Source organism: Rhinopithecus bieti, unplaced genomic scaffold (assembly GCF_001698545.2).
Source record: "Rhinopithecus bieti isolate Rb0 unplaced genomic scaffold, ASM169854v2 scaffold_76910, whole genome shotgun sequence".
Classification (NCBI taxonomy): domain Eukaryota; kingdom Metazoa; phylum Chordata; class Mammalia; order Primates; family Cercopithecidae; genus Rhinopithecus; species Rhinopithecus bieti.
The window spans coordinates 171852-178594 of NW_016828387.1; the positions used below are offsets into that span (position 1 = coordinate 171852).

The 6743-nt window shown below is 49.4% G+C and overlaps 1 non-coding gene across 1 annotated transcript; it reads left to right on the plus strand.

Annotated features, from left to right (window-relative positions):
• The first annotated feature begins 1126 nt into the window (after positions 1–1126).
• On the plus strand, positions 1127–1198 carry TRNAT-CGU (transfer RNA threonine (anticodon CGU)). The gene has a single exon. It is a non-coding gene; the product is annotated as a tRNA-Thr (tRNA).
• Positions 1199–6743: the final 5545 nt, after the last annotated feature.

Below are 6743 nucleotides of genomic sequence, written 5' to 3' on the forward strand. Positions count from 1 at the left end.
AGCTACTAGAGACTAAGGTAACCCACCCATGTATAATAATCCCATTATAGTATATACTTTAGTATATATGATTTGCTATTTGTGTTAATATTACACAACACATGCATGAATAATAGAAATTGTTATATTTCTCAAACAATGCTATTAGTTGTGGTGATTAAACTGTATTACCTACCAAGAGCCATTCAATGAACACATCATACATTAATTCATGAAAACTCAAAGCGCAGAGAACAGTAAATCAGTCCATTTGTGTGGAAATCAAAGGGCATGTCTGAATCTATAAATACAAGCGTGCACATTAAACTGTCAGATGCCTTGGGGCTGGCTGCCTTAGCCGCCGAGTCAGCAGGTCTGGGCGGGAGAGAAGTTGCATTTCTAACAAAATCCCAGGTGCTGCTGCTGGTCTTGGGACCGGGGATACATCCAGGCTAAACAGGTAAACTGGGGAAAGAAGAAACTTTCGGTTTTTTGTTTGTTTGTTTGTTTTATTTTTTTCTTTTCTTTGAGGCAAGGTCTCCCTCTGTCGCCCAGGCTAGTGTACAGTGGCGCGATCTCGGCTCCCTGCAGCCCGGAACTCCTGGGCTCAAGCGATTCTTCCGCCCGGGCCTCCCAAAGGCGGAAATTCCAGGAGCTTTTATTTTCTAAATCTCACGCCTCCATCCAGCAACCCTGGCTGGGCGTGGGATCCCTGCAAGGCGGCGGTGGACGGCCCGGAGTCGGGCTGATAAGGAAAACTGCCACCATTCCTTGGCTTCCTGGGTGCCTCGCTCTAGAGGGGAAACTGAAGCTCCGAGTCGAGCCTGCCCGAGGCGCCACATCCCTGGCGGGGCTGGGATTCGAACCCGCCTTCCGCCGGCGCCCCGCCCGTGGGACCCTCGGGACACTGATCCAGCCGCGCCCCGGCTCCAGAGGTCCCCCAGCCCGCTGCGGGCTACGGAGGACCCCGCGGGCCGCGTCCCCGAGCCCCCGAGCCCCCGAGCCCCCGAACCCGCCAGCACGCGCCCGTTGAAGCCCCGCCCCGCCGGCCGCAACGGGGAAGGGGGCGGTGCGCGCTCGTGCCCGCCGGGCGAGCGCACGGGAGCAGCGCCAGGATAGAGGTTCGCGAAGCCGCCATCGTAACGCAGGCGCGGTGGCCAAGTGGTAAGGCGTCGGTCTCGTAAACCGAAGATCACGGGTTCGAACCCCGTCCGTGCCTGGTGTCCAGCCTTATCCTGTAGGGTGGAGACTTTTTAGGAGTGGTCGACTCCTGTCGCATTCTGCCAGTGGATCCTTACCCCTGGACTGCAGACCTGACCAACTGTTTTCCTTCAAGGGTTTGGATTCAAGCTCCCCTCATTCCCTCGCAGAAAGTAGAAGTCTGGGTGGTCCAGCCTCGGCGCGTCTGGGCCGCAAATCTGGCCGACCCCGGCGATCGGCTCCGTACACACAGCTACCCCTGGGACGCTTCATCCCCTGGGAGAAGGTGGAGGGCTCCGGGGGTGGGGCGGGACTCGCAAACTCAAAGGGTCAGCTGCAGATCATGGCCTCAGGGAAGCTCCAACACCCTTGGGGCAAGGAGACCTCCAGCTTCTGGCGTTTGGCTTAAGGGCCCCTCCACATTCTTCTGCACAGGAAAATCCAATTTTATCCGCTCCAACAAAAGCCCTGCCGTTGCCTGATACAGAGCCCACACCCAGAGTCAGCTGGTGTCTGTCTGGCTTGCTATTTTTGAAAGGAAATCCACTGTAGGCATTGCATTCGAAAAAGAAGCAACCCTGCCCAGGCTTGGAGCAATTCTGACACGCAAATCTGAAACCTCCCGCTCTGAGCCCTCGCTTGCCCCTCTGTAAAATGGGCGCTTGTGAGCAGCTGCCGGGAAAGGCTGCTGCTTCGGAGGCGGCCTCCGTAAACGGAGCTCCCGTCAGATCACACAGGTTTTCTTTGCATCACGAAGGATGCACCAAGGGGCTGCTGGAATGGCTTTCGAGACGTTATGCAATGACCCCAATCCAGGACCGCCGCATCGTGCACTCTGAAACCCAGCTTGAGTGAATTTGGGGAAACCTGTATGAGTCTGAGATTCCTAACTGGAGGAGGCGTTCGTGGAGCGCCTCCTGTGTGCCTGGTAGAACTGGATTCTGCCCTTCCCTCGGTGAACTGGCCAGGCCAGAACGGGCTCTCGGAGGGAGACACAGGGAGAGAGGGAGGGAGCAGGAGCTCCCAGGGGTAAGTGTCCCCCTTCTACAGCAGGGGTTCCACACTTGTGAGCGTGCATCCGCCTCCCCTAGAGTGCTTGTTAAACACGGATTCCGCATTCAGCAGCTCGGAGCTGGGCCCAGGTCATTTGCATTTCTAACGAGCTCCCTGGAGATGCTGATGTTGGACCGCACCTTGAGGACCACTGTTCAAACGAGAGCAATATTCTTTTTTTTTTTTTTTTTTTTTTTTTTGAGACAGAGTCTGGCTTTGTTGCCCAGGCTGGAGTGCAGTGGCACGATCTTGGCTCACTCCGAGATCTCCGCCTCCCAGGTTCAAGCAATCCTCCTGTCTCAGCCTTCTGAGTAGCTGGGATTACAGGCGTGCGCCACCACACCCAGCTAATTTTTGTATTTTTAGTAGAGAGGGGGCTTCACCATATTGGCCAGGCTGGTCTCAAACTCCTGACCTCAAGTGATCCACCCACCTCGGCTTCGCAAAGTGGTGGGATTACAAGCGTGAGCCCCCACACTAGGCCATGACAGCCATATTCTAAACCCAGGAAGGAGCCTGTGTGTAGACGTATATATAAATAGGTAAGTTAATGATATAAAAATAGCAAATACCAGTGCTTCTTACACTTCAACTTGGGGAATCTTGCTAAGAAGCAGGTTGTGACTCAGGAGGTCTGGAGTGGGGCCTGAGACTCCGCATTTCTAAGAAGTGTCTTGGGGTGATGCTGGTGCTGCTGGTCCCCAGGAGCGGTACACAGGGGGTGGAAGGGTACACATCCCCTTGGAGGGAGGTAGACTAGGAAAGCTGTTGAAAGGCTTCCTTCACTTCTTACCAGGTAAACGTGTGCTATACATTGTTTGGGTTTTCTTCAAGATGATTGTATTACATGTGCAATTTTTTTTCCGGAATCACTCTGTCCCTCAAAGCCCCCACCCTAACACAACAATAACCTTTTGGGACACAGGCAAATTAGAACAATTCAGAATTAAAGCGAATAAATGTCGAATGTTCTCGTTTTCACTGAAGCATCTATTCATTTCTTTTTATTTTACTTCTGTTTTGGAGACAGGGTCTCGTGCTATTGCCCAGGTTGGAGTGCAATGGTGCTATCATTGAAGCTCCCTGCAGCCTCAAACTCCTGGGCTCAAGCAATCCTTCCAACTCAGCCTTTCAAGTAGCTAGGACTACAGGCGTTAGCACCACACCTGGCTTTTTTTTTTTTTTTTTTTTTTGCTTTTTCCTGTCGAGCTGGGGTCTCGTTATGTTGCTCAGGTTGGTCTCAAACTCCTGGGCTCAAACGATCCTCCCACCTCAGCCTCCTGCCTCAGCCTCCCAAAGTGCTGGGATGACAGGCATGAGCCACCATGCCTGGCCCATTCATTTCTTTTTGAAGTGGTGCCACAAAAGATCATGTATGGGCCAGGAACGGTGACTCACGCTGGTAATCCCAGCACTTTGGGAGGCTGAGGCGGGTGGATCACTTGAGGTCAGGAGTTCAAGACCAGCCTGGCCAACATGGTGAAATCCCATCTCTACCAAAACTACAAAAATTAGCCGGGCATGGTGGTGCGTGCCTGTAGTCCTGGCTACTCAGGAGGCTTAGGCAGGAGAATCGCTTGAACCCAAGGAGGCAGAGGTTGCAGTGAGCCAAGATTGTACCACTGCACTCCAGCCTGGGTGACAGGAGTGAAACTCCATCTCAAAAACAAACAAACAACAAAAACAAACACTTCTCCTGGGCAGGTAGGCCAGTATCTGTGAAAAGCATGGAATTGTCCACCTAGATGTCCTGTCCTTGTCTTTCTGTCCCCATCCACAGAGTAGACCAGCACTCCTTCTCTGTGACATCACCCAGGGAGAGAGCCCATTCTCATCCATCCCCACCACTGCCTGTCTGCATCAGGTGGAGAATGTATTGGGAAAGCACAATTTACATAATGTACTGTAGATACCATTTATGCAAAACAAGTCACACAGAATGACTAAGGATATATATATGTGTGTATGAAGAAGTGATTGCTGTTTTGTTTTTTTATTTTCAAGCCTGAAAGATGACACGTAAGTCTCAAAACTGTAACTTCTCCTTGAAATCTGGGGGTGCCTGAGCTGCAAAAGCAGTTTGGCACACGCTGCAGTATGGGAAACTAGTGAGCTAAATCCTTGATACACGTTCTGTTTAGACTGAAACAGGCGAAGCTGATCATGCGTCTGAATAAACAAGACATGTTGTGTTCATTTAAACCACTTGTGTTCCTGAATCTATAAAGCCATGTTTGGACTTCTATAACTTCTGTATGAATTTCATGTCTGAAAGTCACCTTGAAGTCAACTCTCTTTGTTCTTTGCAGAATCAATCCCTCGTCTCTGTTGGACGTGTAGAGGGAAGATAAGAAGGGCTCTGATGCTGGGGTTGGGGAGGAGAGGCAGGTGAGACAGAGCCTAGAGAGACGCTTAGGGACCCCAGCATGCAAAAATGACCATGCGGGAGGGAGGAGGTAGATTTGCATAAGGAGCCCGTGGCTTTCTGGGAAAGAAGGAATTAAACTCCTCCAACCCACCTGTCTGTTCTTCACAGTTAGTGGCAGAATAGGGTTCAACAGAACTTTTCATTTATTTATTTTGTAGAGATCGGGTCTTGCTCTGTTGCCCAGACTAGAGTGCAGTAGCATAGTCATAGCTCACTGTAGCCTCAAACTCCTGGGTTCAAACGATCCTCCTGCCTCAGTTTTCCAAGTAGCTGTGACTACAGGTGTGCACCACCACGCCCAGCCTAACAGGACTTCTGAAGCAAGAGAGAAAGGCAAGGTTCCTGTGAGGATCCTAGCTTTAGCAAGGACGGGCAGTTTGTCAACAGAGGCTGTGCAGGAGCAAGTTTAACAATACACCTTGTGGAGGCATGAAGCAAGAGCGGTGCTGCAGTGCGAGACTCCGCTCTGCCCCTACATCTCTTGGGAACTGGTGGGAGCCTTGGACTGGCCACGTGAATGGCTCCGTGCCTCAGTTTCTCCCGTTGCAAATTCGGAATGACACACATTAACTCGCTTCCTCTGTCATGGAGTTCTTCTGACAACATTTTAAACATCCGCCACCCAGGACGGTTCAGTAAATGCTGACCCATCAATGTCATGATATGGTAGGAAGCCATTTAAAGGAATGATTGATGGGTTGATCTGACATGATAATGAATATAGTTAAGTGAGAAAAGTTGATAGTCTGGTTTTTCTGTTTGTTTGTTTTGTTTTAAAGATGTCTGGAGGTGTAATTGACATACCAGAAAACTGCACATATTTAATGTGTATAATTTGATGCATTTGGACATATGCATGCACCTGCTGATAGTCTCACCACAATCAAGAATCAAGTATTACCTTGTAATCCCAGCACTTAGGGAGGCCGAGGCAGACTGATCACTTGAGGCCCGGACTTCAAGACCAGACTGGCCGAAATGGTGAAAACCCATCTCTACTAAAAATACAAATATCATCCGGGTATGGTGCGCCCATAGTCCCAGCTACTCAGGAGGCTGAGGAATGAGAATCATTTGAACGCAGGAGGCAGAGGTTGCAGTGAACTGAGAGGACGCCACTGCACTCCAACGTGGGCAACAGAGCAAGACTGTCTCAAAAAAAAAAAAAAAAAAATTCAAGGTAATAAACATATCTATCATCTCCAAAACTTGCCATGTGTCCTTTTGTGTGTGGAGTAAGAATATTTAACGTGGGATCTACCCTCTTAACAAATGTTTATGTGCACTGTATCCTATTGTTAGCTATATACAGCAGATCTCTCAAACTTACTCATCTTGTATCACTGATTTTTGATATCTTGTTTTTGTAAAAATAAATATACATTTATCATTACATATGTGTGTATATGTGTGTCGGTTTTCGTTTCTTGGAGTGTAGAGAAAGTCCATACCCCGTGAAGGCTTCGCCACGCCTCATGCTATTGATAATATCTCCAGGTGGGGTAAGAAGTGGGGAGGAAATTGCAGAGAAAATTCCAAGTTTTTTCCTAGTATTATGGCCTTGGCAAAGAGATGCTATATGGCTTTTGGATTCACTATTTTTGCAGCAAAATGTACAAAGTTAACAACAGAAAAAAGAGAAAATATAAAGAGTAATCAGATCTCTGGGCTCTGGGGAGCAGAGGCGTTAACAGTGCACGGAGATGATGCTAAGTTCCCAGTGCGAAAGCCCTGTCCTGTCATCACGCTGACCCTCTCCAAGGGGAGGCCTCCAGTCCCCCTGCCCTGTCAGATTTCCCATCTGGGCTGACATCATGCGCTTAGGAAACCTACATTCGAGAATTAAAAATGGAACTCTTAATAAGGGAACGGGTGGTTTGCAGTCGTACATGGGCTGAGAACCACATTTCAAAACCAGAAGTGTATTTCAGGCGTGAGTAGCACTTAAAAGAAAATATTGTGGCAGGCCCCTGGAAGCAGCAGACGTTGTTTATATCACATCAACTTGAGTTTTGCTGAGCAAATCACCAGGCTGGCGCACAATGAACGTTTCCCACCATTCTGGGGTTTTTTTTTTTTTTTT